The following is a 13,773-nucleotide window of genomic DNA, read 5'->3' on the forward strand; positions in this document are numbered from 1 at the left end:
TCTTTTGTGGTTGCACAAGAGTGGCACAACAGTTTTCTGAGAAGTCTTATGCCGGGACCATGCAATACTACAAATGGTCAACCAAAGTTGTGCTTGGATTGTCAGCTTGAACATGAACACCAGGAGATGCATCATTATCTTCAAAGGTTTTGTAGTCTAGGGTGTAGTCTCTTGGTGTCTCCTTACTGTCAGAATGGCAGTACCAAGATCATACCACGGATTCTATTCTAGCACATGTAGATGCAAGTCATCCTTCTTACTTGCATAGAGTATGATATAATATTCAGGGGCGTAGCTAAAGGCTCATGTGTCCTGGTGCAAGAGTTCAGCTTGGACCCCCCTTCCCTCAGTGCTTTGTGGCCAGGGGCAGGAAGCACATAGCCTTTGTGCTGCCTGAGGTGAAAATTTAAACTGCATCCCCTGCCCCTTGCCAAATTCTTGACCTTACCCCTTCCCTCCAGCCAGAGATGTAACTTGACCTGTATGAACTTTCTGTAGTATCAGTGTCTTCTTATGTGGCACAAGGGTCTTTGGGCCCCCTCAGGCTCCTAGGCCCAGTAGCGACTGCACCCCTTACAGCAGGGGTGGGGAACGTTTTTGCTGCTGAGGGCCATTTGAATATTTGTAACATAGTTCGGGAGGCCATACAAAATTCTCAACTTAAAAATTTGACGGTTATATTTGGTCAGAGGAGTATGGAAAATGAAGGCGCAGCACACTAGCGTTAGGGTGCAAAATCAGGCCGATGCGAACCGGCACCAGGGTCCAATTCAATGGAGAAAAATACAAAAAGCCAGCAGCACTCCAGTACGATCAAAAAATAAATGTGCTTTATTCACCCAGTGTCAAATAGTAGCGACGTTTCAACCGCTTGTTGCGGTCTTTCTCAAGCTATACAGACATGTGTTACAACAGTGATATATAAAGGTGTGGCAATTCATTACATTAAATCATCCAATTAAGATAAAAATAATCACAATTCATAAAAAATCCATCAATTAAATGAGTTCATATCAACCAGCAACAATGTGCAATTATGTCTAGTACAAATAAAGTGACAGTGCCTAGTGCAAAACTACATTTTACATAATAAAAGTGCATAATCGGATATGATTGATAATTAAAAATTCACATGTTACCAATGTGTGATGTGTTAATTAAAAACTTACAAAACCAGTGTTACATTAACCATCAGTGTCGATGGAGCACCACGGTCCCGGGAGCATCCACACTCAGCCAATGCGCAAGATCCAATTGATCTCATGATATCTTAAGCACAAATGGACTCTATAGGAACCTCATCAAAGATGGCTGATTCTGGAAGTAAATACATGTGCGCATGTCTGAGCATTAGTTACCACCCAAACCAGGGTCATGTGATCACAGTCAAATGATCCTGATCGCAAAATGTAAACATGAACAATAATGCATTAAGGATCACGACGACTAACAGCAAGCCAGGACTGTGTCAACAGTCAACGATTCACTGCTGGTAGGTGATGGATACGTTGCCACGGCTTGTCACTTTATTTGTACTAGACATAATTGCACATTGTTGCTGGTTGATATGAATTCATTTAATTGATGGATTTTTTATGAATTGTGATTATTTTTATCTTAATTGGATGATTTAATGTAATGAATTGCCACACCTTTATATATCACTGTTGTAACACATGTCTGTATAGCTTGAGAAAGACCGCAACAAGCGGTTGAAACGTCGCTGCTATTTGACAGTGAAAGAATAAACCACGTTTATTTTTGATCATACTGGAGTGCTGCTGGCTTTTTGTATTTTTCTATATTTGGTCAAAGATATAACTGACTTAGGGGTAAGTTACAGAATTTGCTCATCAATTAAAAAAATCTAGAGCGCAATATATTTGAAGCACAAATGGGCTCCTGCGCTATATGTTACAAATAGTACAGACGCCATTTTGACCACATACAGCAGTCTAATTTTTAAGTTGAGAACGTTAAATATTTAGTACTTTCTTTGGCATTAATGGCAGCCAAGCTAAACCCAGAGGGGTCCAGAAAGGGGTTCACCCAGCTTTCACTGTCCCCGCCTCTTTCTTTGCAAATGTCCCTGTCTTTGTCCCTTATTCAGCCTCAGATCTGCCCCCACCTCCATCAGCCTCAAATCATCCTCCTATCAGACCCCCCAGCCTACATCAGCCTATGATCAGACCCTTCAGAGCCTTAGATCAGACCCCCCAGCCTCAGATCAGACTCAGATCAGACCCCCCAGCCTCAGATCAGACCCTCATCAGACCCCCAGCCTCAGATCAGACCCTCATTAGACCCCCAGCCTCAGATCAGACCCTCATTAGACCCCCGGCCTCAGATCAGACCCTCATTAGACCCCCGGCCTCAGATCAGACCCTCATTAGACCCCCAGCCTCAGATCAGACCTCAATCAGACCTCCGTAAAGAACCCTGAATTGGTAGCTATGACTTGAGCCGAACGGCTGAGAGCCTGAGGGATTATAGCTCGCCGTTCGGTCCTTCTGGTCGGTAGTTAAAATACAAAGAAACAAAATCCTCTAGTAGAGTTTTCCCCAAGTAGTAATCTGGTATCCAAACACCAGCCGAAACATGATGAAGGGTGTAACAACGCGTTTATTGAGACCACACAGGCTTTTATGGAGGTCCCCTTGCATGCCCACTCCTCGCTTGTGAAGAGCGGAAGCTGACTGGAAAGGCGACGACCGTGCTGCAGCTGGTATTCCATTACTGCCCTTTGCTGCTCACAAAGCCTGGCCAACATATGTGTGCCCACATCGCACAACAGCCAGTGAGCTGGCAATTTCAAGCGCTGCTGCAGCGTCAACAAACCGGCTGAAGCTGTTGATGACTTGCGGAAATGTGCACACATACGGCGCACCTTCGCCAGTAGCTCGGGCAAATTGGGGTAGGTTTTCCGAAACCACTGAACCACTAAGTTAAAGACATGAGCTAGGCATGGGATGTGTGTGAGCTTGCCGAGCTCCAAAGCCGCCACCAAGTTACGCCCATTATCACACACAACCATGCCTGGTTGCAGGTTGAGTGGCGAGAGCCACAGCTCAGTCTGGTCTCTTATCCCCTGCCACAGCTCTGCGGCGGTGTGCTGTTTATCCCCTAAGCATATCATCTTCAGCACTGCCTTTTGACGCATCCCCACAGCAGTGCTACACTGCTTCCAGCTAACAGGTGATGGCTGACTGGTGCTGCACGCAGAGAATTCGGAGGAGGAGGAGCCACTTACATAGGTGCTGGCGATGACCCTGATGGAAGTAGGGCCCGCAATCCTGGGCGTCGGTAGCACCTGTACCATCCCAGGGTACAAGTCATTCCCAGCCTCCACTACGTTCACCCAGTGTGCCGTCAGGGAAATGTAGTATCCCTGGCCATAAGCACTTGTCCATGTGTCAGTCGTTAGGTGGACCTTAGCAGTAACTGTGTTGGTCAGGGCACGGGTGATGTTAGCAGACATATGCTGGTGTAAGGCGGGGACAGCACACCGGGAAAAATAGTGGCGGCTGGGGACTGAGTACCGAGGGACGGCCGTCGACATCAGGCCGCGAAAAGGCCTCTGTGTCCACAAGCCTAAATGGCAACATTTCAACCGCCAGTAACTTAGAAAGTTGGGCGGTTAGTGCCATGGCCTGTGAGTGAGTGGCTGGGTATTTGCACTTGCGTTCAAATGCCTTGGGTAAAGACATTTGGACGCTGCGCTGGGACAGGGAAGTGGATGTGGTCGCTGATGGTGCTTGCGACGGTACAGGTGCAGCGCAGGAGGCATCCGGGCCTGCGCCTTCAACAGGCGATTGATCATCACCCAACATAGGGGAAGAGGAGGCAGTGGTGTGACCCGCGGACACAGATTGTGGACCCAGGCATTCCTCCCACTTATTGCGGTGCTTGGCTACCATGTGGCGGATCATGCTGGTGAGGTTGCTACTGTCCACACCTCGGCTCATTTTGGTGTGGCAAAGGTTGCAAACTACTATTCTTTTGTCATCTGCATTTTCCGCAAAAAAGCGCCATACCGCGGAACACCTAACCCTTGGCAAGGGAGATTTCCACAAGGGGGTGCTCCGTGGAACACTTGCGGGCCTGTTTGGCGTGGCCCGCCTTCTCCCTGTTGCCACCCCACTGCCTCTTCCAGCCTCTTTCGGTGCTGCAGATTGCTCCCCCTCAGAACTGCTGTCCTCGCTCACGTTTCCGCCTTCCCATGTTGGGTCACTGACCTCATCGTCCACCAAGTCCTCTTCAACTTCCCCACTCCGATCATCCTCCTCATTTGCTGACCCCAACACAACTTCAGTTATTGACAACGGTATATCATCCTCTTCATCAACCTCTGCAGACAGTAATTGTGGTTGACTTGATGGCAACTGTGTCTAGTCATCATCCACCTCCTTAAACACATCATCTTGTGAGTGTGAAGGCTCTAGAGGTTGAGAATCAGGGCACAAGATCTCATGTCCCTCTTCAAGAGTGCTTGGGGAGAGGGCCAAATTAAGTGATGGGGGTGAAAAAAGCTCCTCGGAACATCCGAGTACCGGATCGCTTGTTTGGCCAGACTCTACATGGTGGGAGGAAGGATGATCCGGGTGAGGATTGTGTTATTGACCAGACTGTTGGCTACTGAGACTGGACTTGGTGGAAGACAGGGTGGTGCTTAACCCAGTGGAAGCATTATCTGCTGCAATCCAACCGACCACCTGGTCGCACTGGTCTGACTTCAAGAGTGTTGTCTTCTGACGCCCTGCAAATGAAGCTAGGTATCGTGGATGACTGTTTTTCTTGTGCTCTGGCAGCAGGCACAGTTGCAACGCGCCCTGAGCCACGGCCTCTGCGTGAACCATCAGAATCGCGTCCACTTCCCCGTCCCTTAATACTCGCCTTCTTCATATTGACACTGGATGTCACTGATATTTGGATTAAATATAGGCCTCACACACTGTCTAGAAATAAGTGTATATTTGCTTCTCACTGGTCACAGCAAGCAGAGTTTGAACAATACAGAAACTGACTGTAACTGCTATTTGGATTAAATATAGGCGTCACACACGGCCTAGTTATCAGTGCTGATTTGCTTCTCACTGGTCACAGCAAGCAAAGTTTGTATAATACAGAAACTGACTGTAACTGCAATTTGGATTAAATATAGGCGTCACACACGGCCTAGATATCAGTGCTGATTTTCTTCTCACTGGTCACAGCAAGCAGAGTTTGTATAATACAGAAACTGACTGTAACTGCAATTTGGATTAAATATAGGCGTCACACACGGCCTAGATATCAGTGCTGATTTGCTTCTCACTGGTCACAACAAGCAGAGTTTGTAGAATGCAAAAAATGAATGTCACTAACGGTCGCCCTGACACAAAAAAATATTCCCCCAACATAAATTTTGCTGCCACCTCTAACAATAGTCCTTAAAAGGACTTTTAGGTCTCTGAAAGGTTTGAGATCAAATTCGCTCTACACTTGCTCTGTCCCTTCCTAACAGCAGCTCTCCCTGACTCGCAATGAGCCGAACCCGCGTGACCGTGTGCTATATAGCACCCGATGACGTGTTCCGGCCAGCCAATCACTGTAATGCCAGTAGAAAACATGTCTAATGGCATTACAGTGATGGCAATACTTACCAGCATCTTTATTGGCTGCTTAGAAGGTGCAAACGAGCATGGTACTCGGCAGAGCGCTCGGAAATGCCAAGCATAGCGATGCTCGAGCCGAACCGGTACTCGGCCGAGCATGCTCGATCATCATTACTGGCTATGATGTCGGGAGTCTGTGCCACCACTGGAGCGGACATTGGGGTTTATTTGTTAAGGACCCGGAGGTCTATGGTAAGCCTCCATGCATTGGTGTCCTTCTTCTTCTTTACAGGCCAGAGGGCATTGTTGCATTCAGTATTGCCCTCTATGACCACCCCCCTAGTTTTCAATTCCTGGAAGGTGTCCAAAATTGAATGGGTGGCTTCTGGCGGAAAGCAGTATTGGCGTTGAGGTGGAGGGTCGGGACCTTGTATGTCCACCTGAACTCCAATCAGTCTGCCACAATCGTTTTTGCTCTGGGCCCACAGATCGGGGTACTTATACACAATAGGCTCAAGGTCTAGGTTATGCAAAATCTTTGGCCATTTGTGTTCAAGTACTTCAGTAGAATTATCTACTGTTGGCAATGGTGGTAATACCACATTGGGATCCTAAGGGTCATGTAACTGATAATCTGGACAATCACCTCTTCGATTCTGTGGGCCTTCACCGCCCCTTGTTGGTGATCAAATCCGATCACCACACACTGAGGGCTGTTGGGATGTAAATCATGTTTGACATTGGTAATGGAAATTTCCCCACCAGTGTCTACGTCCTGATTTTTTATTTTGGCTTTTATGTGGTGTCTCCCTGAAGAGTCCAGTATGATAGGACATACTGGTGCCAGATCTTTAGGGACCCCTGATCTTCAATCGATTTCTACCAGACTCCCAGTAGGTACCTGTGAGGTACATACAGCCACTTTTGGGTTCTTGCTTTGGACACTTGGTGTGGATTCTGGGGATTCCACACCCCTTACCGAACGCGCTGGGGCATTCACAACAGCCGCACGTTTTGGTGTCTGGACCTGTGAATGTCCAAGATTTTTCTCAACATATTCCCCCACTGATTTAGTATAATTTGGTTTCATCTTGAAACCATTATTATTGCCCGTTATCTCAGGATTTGTCCGGTTATTACGTGACCATTGTGGACAATTCCTCTTTATGTGCCCGTATTGTAAACACAGGAAGCATCGAATGCCTCCTGTCCTTTCCAATGGTGGGGCCTTGGGGTGAACAGCTGAATTAACCTTTGTGTGCTGTACCAGTTCATCTTGAGATGTAACGTGTACAGGCGCACTCTCCGTCACTTTGACGGATTTCTTATTGAGCAGTTTATCCTGTCTGCACTGCTCAATAATCATAGCAGCATCTGTGAGGGATGGCTCTCTAGCTGCACTCAACCGGATTGCAGTGTCAAGGTATGGGAATTTTTCCACAAACATATGTATCATACCTTGTGGAATTCTGATACCGTGATCCTTTTGTAACCCTCCTGTACATTGCTTCAAACTGACTACACATAGACAGACGTTCGTCATGTATAGTGGGTCTGAATTTGGACAGGATATCTGGAGTGACTTCCCAATGGCCCGTTGCCAATCTCATGAGTATGGAGAGATGTTCCTCGTCATAAAACTGTCCATTCATGGGTTGCGTCCTCCCCGTTACCTCATACCTTTTGGTTTAGGTGTGTAGGTAACCATAACTTGAATAACTCCATGCGATATTTGGGAGCCACTGAATACTTGTTACAGTGACCCTCGAAGATATCACATGAAGTAAATGGATCTACACTGGGATCGTATTTTGTGATCTCCTTGCAAATCCGTAACGGGAAGTTTATCCTTTCCATACTGTAATGGTTAGGATAAAAGTCTTTCTGTCTTTCCGGATGCATTGGCGGATGGGAAGTGGTAAATGGCTAACCACTTTCCTCTCCCCAATTGTTGTCCTGTTCCTGGAAGCGGCTGCTATACCTGTTCTCCCTGGGTGTTTGGGTGAAATGTAGGGTCCGTTCCACCTGTCCCCTAGTGTCTACCGCGTCGGATGTTTAAGGGAATCAGAAAATACTTAATACACAAATCAGAAAGATTTAAATTCTCTGCTGTGGATTTTGACCTGTGCCTAGCTCTGATTGAAAAATTGCCTTCTGTCTGAATTATTAGGCCCTGGACGCTCAGAAACCACTGACCACGTCTCTCTTGCCTGACTAAATCACAGAATAGCGACTTCCTTCACCAAAGCCAAACACGGACACAAATTCCTAGCAGTGGGCCTGGCTCGCCAATGTTAAAGAAAATATTAATTATAGAAATTTATGCAAATCTCCATAATTCATATTCATAAATAGGCGTGAGTCGTCTAGTGATGCATCTGCCTATTTATACCAAATTAATCAAACACTACTGATTACCTTACTCTACACTGAACTACCTGCAGCTATTGCTGCGGCACCTACTACAATAAAGACTACACACTGTGCTTAAATAAAAGGTAACCAAAGACAATTACCTCTCCCAACTGGTTCAGGACCCGACTAGAGGGACAGCCATACTGGACTTAGTATTAACCAATAGGCCTGACAGAACAACAGACGTGCAGGTTGGTGGACACCTGGGATTTAGTGACCATAAAGTAATAACCTTCCAATTATCATTCAAAAGAGCGTTTCTACAGGGAGGAACAAAAATACCAAACTTCAAAAAAGCTAAATTTAGCCAACTAATAGAGGCCATAGGCCTAACTAACTGGGCCAAAGTCCTCAAAAATAAAAATACAGCCACAAAATGGGATATCTTTTAAAAACATCCTAAAATCTCATTGTCAGTGGTACATATCGTACGGGAATAAAAGGTTAAGTAACAAAAAGAAACCAATGTGGATAAATAGAACTTTAAAGAAAGCAATAAATGACAAAAAGGAAGCATATAAATCACTAAAACAGGAGGGTAGCACGGAAGCACAGAAAAACTATAAGGAAAAAAATAGAACATGTAAAAAACAAATAAAAGCGGCCAAACTAGAGACCGAGAGATTAATTGCCAAAGAGAGTAAAACTAACCCTAAAATGTTCTTCAATTATATAAATGTTAAAAAGTATAAATCTGAAGGTGTTGGCCCTTTAAAGAGTAATGAGGGGGGAGTCGCAGAGAGCGACGAGGAGAAAGCAAAGCTGTTAAATATTTTTTTTCTCCAATGTATTCACTGAGGAAAATAAACTGTCAGATGACATGCAGAATGTAAAAATAAATTCCCCATTAAAAGTGTCCTGGGGGGGCGGGGCTGGAAGCTGATATGAGCAGACGCATGTAGAAGAGCTCCGGACCCAATTCCCTAACTTCTACTTTATCCTGATACTTACCTGCCGCAAACATTACCTCCAGAACCAGCAGAAGGTCGGGAAAAACCCGCAATTCAAACATGTCCCAAAACAGAGCGCAGTCTGCTGCAGACCGGCTCCGAGAGTTTGCCCGCGTGGAAGACCAAGATAGCGCGGGCTCTCGATCACCATCAGTAGAAGGGGCAAAGGAGGATTCTGTGCTTGGAGGAGCGGAACACACGGCCACCGAACCATCCCTTAAGCAGGTCACTGAACAACTGCTGCAAGCAATTGCTACCTGCCGCACCTCCATGGTGGGTAAGCTAGAGGAGGTGAAAGTGGCTATAGGCCTACTCCGCCATGACATGCAGGCCATACGGGACCGCGTTAAGGAGACAGAGAACAGGATCTCTGATGTGGAAGACCGCTTACAACCACTTCCCACAAAGATACAAGAATTGGAGCAAAAAGTCAGTTTTTGGCAGCAGAAATGTGACTATTATGAAAATCGCACACGGCGCAGCAACTTGCGGATAATCGGAATGCCTGAAAAAGCGGAGGGCAATAACCCGTGCGCAGTTTGTCACTACCTGGCTCCGTGATATCTTTCCAGATGCGGCATTTTTGGCGGAATTCATTATTGAGCGAGCGCATCGCGTTCCAGCCAAACCCCTTCTACCGGGGGCCCCTCCAAGGCCCTTACTTGCTAGGCTTCTGAACTCTATGGACAGAGACCATGTGCTACAAATGGCGCGCACCAAGCAGGAGCTGAAGTTTGAGAACAGCACCATTATGATTTTTCTGGATTTCTCATCTGAATTGCAGAAGCGCAGAGCAACGTTCAGCGTGGTAAAAAGGAGACTGCGCGAGAAGAACTTGCCCTATTCCATGGTGTACCCAGCCCGTCTGAGAGTGGTGGACGGAGATGTGAGCAGGTTCTTTAATAACCCTGAGGAGGCCACTAACTGGCTGGATGGAAGGGGAAGGAATGCAAGAACTCCAAGATAAAGATGTGAACAATTCCATGTCTGCAAAAAGGAAGGGGGAACCCGGGGACTTGTACTTGGGACCAGTGGTAACATCTGGACTGACTAAGTGTACATCCTGTTAGAAGCTCCAGAGTTTTCTCAATACCTGTCTGCTCTATTTTTTTTGTGAGAATAACTGAGCTAGTTCATAGACAGATATGAGTGATAAAAAGCGGTAGATAGATAGTAATAAGGAAACGAATGATGTCACACACGATATAGATGATATTGAGCGCTGCATGTGATACCTAGTTAAACAAAGAGTCCCTCGCTAGTCCAGATATTCATGACCTGCAGCGGGTTCTCTAGAAGTTAGGGATTGGGTCCCTGGTTGAGTTACGGTTTACTTTTATATAAGCTACAAGATTCGCAGTGCTACTGGTAAATTGCCATAAGCACACCCCGTTTACTTGAAGTGCCACCTAACAAACGAGGTATTTTGCTTTTCTGTGACAAGAGTGATGTGAATGGTTTAAGGTTACACCATGCAGGCACTCGTAGTATATGTCAGGGTAAGCCTGACGGTTCTAATGTTATGTGTTCTGTGCTGTATCAGTCATAGTGAAGTGTTGGGGGAGAGACGTAATTGAGGTCCTTCACATTAGAGCAACATGTCAGAAATACGTATAATGTCCTGGAATATCAGAGGATTGGGCACAGCCAGGAAGCGCACCATGGTATTTTCTGCAGTCAAGAGATTCAACCCGCATATTCTCTGCCTGCAGGAAACCCACTTAACAGCAGATAATACAAGGCGTATACAAAAGCCCTGGGTTCAGTGGGCACAACACTCATACTGGATGTTTTTCCCTTTTCACACTTTCTTTGTAAACCCTAGAAATGGTTGTGCGTCAAAATCCCAGTAACTGAGCAGATTGTGAAATACTCAGACTAGCCCGTCTGGCACCAACAACCATGCCACGCTCAAAATTGCTTAAATCACCTTTCTTTCCCATTTTGACATTCAATTTGGAGTTCAGGAGATTGTCTTGACCAGGACCACAACCCTACATGCATTGAAGCAACTGCCATGTGATTGGTTGACTAGATAATCGCATTAATGAGAAATAGAACAGGTGTTCCTAATAATTCTTTAGGTGAGTGTACATTCCCCCACCTTTTTCCTTGCAGGTGGTTCAGCAAGCTGTGAGCTTTGCAGCCTCTTATTCGTCAGCCCGTATAGTGAGCCTTGGTGACTTTGATATGACTCTAGACAGAGACCTAGATAGACATCATCAGGTAGAGAATGCTGACAACTGCCTTCATAACAAGACGTCCCTAGCTGCATTAATAGAGGAGGTGGGATGGATGGATTTGTGGCGACTTAAATATCCCGATGTCAGACAGTACTCATGCCATTCCGCTAGTCATAATACGTTATCGCGAATAGATTACGCCCTAGGCAACTCTTCTATGTGCTCTCTGACGTATAATATAGAATATGGACCGAGAGGTATATCCGACCATGCCCCAGTGCAACTAACAATGAGGCTAGGAGGGGATGTGATCAGACGCTCAGCACGGATTAATCCCTTTTGGTTAACCCTGTTTGGACCGTCTAGCCTGTTTGGAGCCAAATAGCACATTATTGTGGGAAACTATGAAGGCATATCTTAGAGGATAACGGAGAGAAGGACGGCTCACCCCTGATTCAAGATGGCAAGGTGCACCAATCGGATGCCGTACCCCGACCACCAAAAAGAACAATTTTAGTAAAAAGAATGGGCACTCTTATAGCTGGACCACACAGTTAGTAAAGCGATAATGGTTTATTGATAGAAATATATCAGCAATGATCACCGTACATAGACATTAATAGCAATAGTGAGCGATGATCGCCATACATAAAACTTATATGCCCTATGTAAAACTTGACTTTTTGTAAAAATTTATAATTCAATACAATCTTCAATCCACTGGTATAGCTGATATGGAGGAATTGGAGCAGACTATAACCGGCCAACTTTAAACTGCAACAATCTGTCATATTGGGCTGGACCAAGTAAGCGCTTACAAGGAGAAGTAAGGGAGCCTCGGACTTTTGGATATCGTGCAGTTACCTATGGGTGTGACTGAATGACAGGTGGAAAATCCACTTTAACCTAGACAACCCAAGGTGCAATCACAGCGTGATAGAGCCAGTACCTGCATTCACAGCTGAGAGTATGAGATTATAAGACCGGAACACACAGTCTTTCCATTTAGCTGCAAGTCCAACTTACTTCAAAACCTACACCACGTGGGACGCCACGGTGGATAACAGGACTGAATGTAAGTAAGAAACTACAACTAATATTGTCTCAATTATACTGACTGCCGCTAATCCATCCTACTACATTGATACTGCACGGTCTTTACGGCAATCTGCCGGTTTAAACTCTACGATACCTAGCTTACTCCTAGGAAGGGTGCGGACCTAATACTGAAATTTTCAAGTGCCCTCTAGGTAAGCTGCTCTACTATAGCGGAACACTGAGCTCTATAGCTATTAGCAACCAGGGAGACAGACTGCCTATTGCCAAATATTTAGCCTCCTGAGACATTTTTTCACTTTACACGGGTGTTGAAGATTTGGACACTTCTAGTTTACAATCATATATTTCTATTTCTAGGTATTTGGATTTGCATATATTTGCACTTGGATTCCTCATTGGGAATATTATTGATTTCCAATATACACATTTCTATATTTTTTTCTTTATTGTTTGCACATGGTATATTTATTGGTGCACTTTGGGATTGTATATATTCTTTGGATTGTATATATTCTTTAAAATTGTTTATCACAATTTATTCATTTAGTCTTTTGGGGACATATTTGGTATCAACTACCGTTGTAGCTGATTGAATACACCCAGGTTCCATACCCATACTATTTTTAAATTTATTTTTATTTGCATTTTTCGGCCGGGACAACAGGCCTGACCTTTGTACTTTATCAGCTATACCAGTGGATTGAAGATTGTATTGAATTATCAATTTTTACAAAATGTATTATTTTAGAGTCAAGTTTTACATAGGGCATATAAGTTTTATGTATGGCGATCATCGCTCACTATTGCTATTAATGTCTATGTACGGTGATCATTGCTGATATATTTCTATCAATAAACCATTATCGCTTTACTAACTGTGTGGTCCAGCTATAAGAGTGCCCATTCTTTTTACTAAAATATCTTAGAGGATCCCTCAGATCTTCTATATCATACATTAAAAAGTTAGCGGCTGGACAGGAAGAAGGCATGGCAGCAGAATGTTCTAGACTGGAAGCAGCATACATTGCTGATCCCAATGATTTAAATAAAGAGGCATGGTTAACAATGGGGAGGCAATACCTGGCTTTGCTTAAGGAAAAAGCTCAAAGGAAAATGTTTTTTGTCAAACAAACGTACTTTGAATTGGGCAATCAGTCCAGTAAACTGCTAGCTCACATAGTTAGGCAAAATCAGGCATCCCCCGCTGTATTACGCATAAAAGCATTGGATGGACAGGTGCTGTCAGACCCGGAAGCTATAGCGGGTAGGTTTCAAGAATATTATAGAGATCTATATGAGTCTAAGGTGGATTATGGGATGGATGATGTCATGCATTATTTTGAGGATTTAGAATTCCCTACTTTATCGCGAGAGGCAGTAGACAGCCTACAAGCCCCCATAACTGCCTTGGAACTACAGGAATCTATTACACAGTTAGCTAGGGGTAAGGCCCCCGGTCCTGATGGACTACCTTTAGAAGTGTATGTTAAATATGCTGCCCACATTAACCCACTTCTGCTACGTACAGTACAGACCAAAAGTTTGGACACACCTTCTCATTCAAAGAGTTTT

General features: G+C 45.0%; 1 pseudogene; it reads left to right on the plus strand.

Annotated features, from left to right (window-relative positions):
- LOC122940390 overlaps positions 1–13,773 on the plus strand; it is a 1,294,760-nt pseudogene that overhangs the window by 219,781 nt on the left and 1,061,206 nt on the right.

The sequence above is a fragment of the Bufo gargarizans genome, chromosome 6, assembly GCF_014858855.1.
Source record: "Bufo gargarizans isolate SCDJY-AF-19 chromosome 6, ASM1485885v1, whole genome shotgun sequence".
In the NCBI taxonomy this organism is placed as follows: Eukaryota; Metazoa; Chordata; class Amphibia; order Anura; family Bufonidae; genus Bufo; species Bufo gargarizans.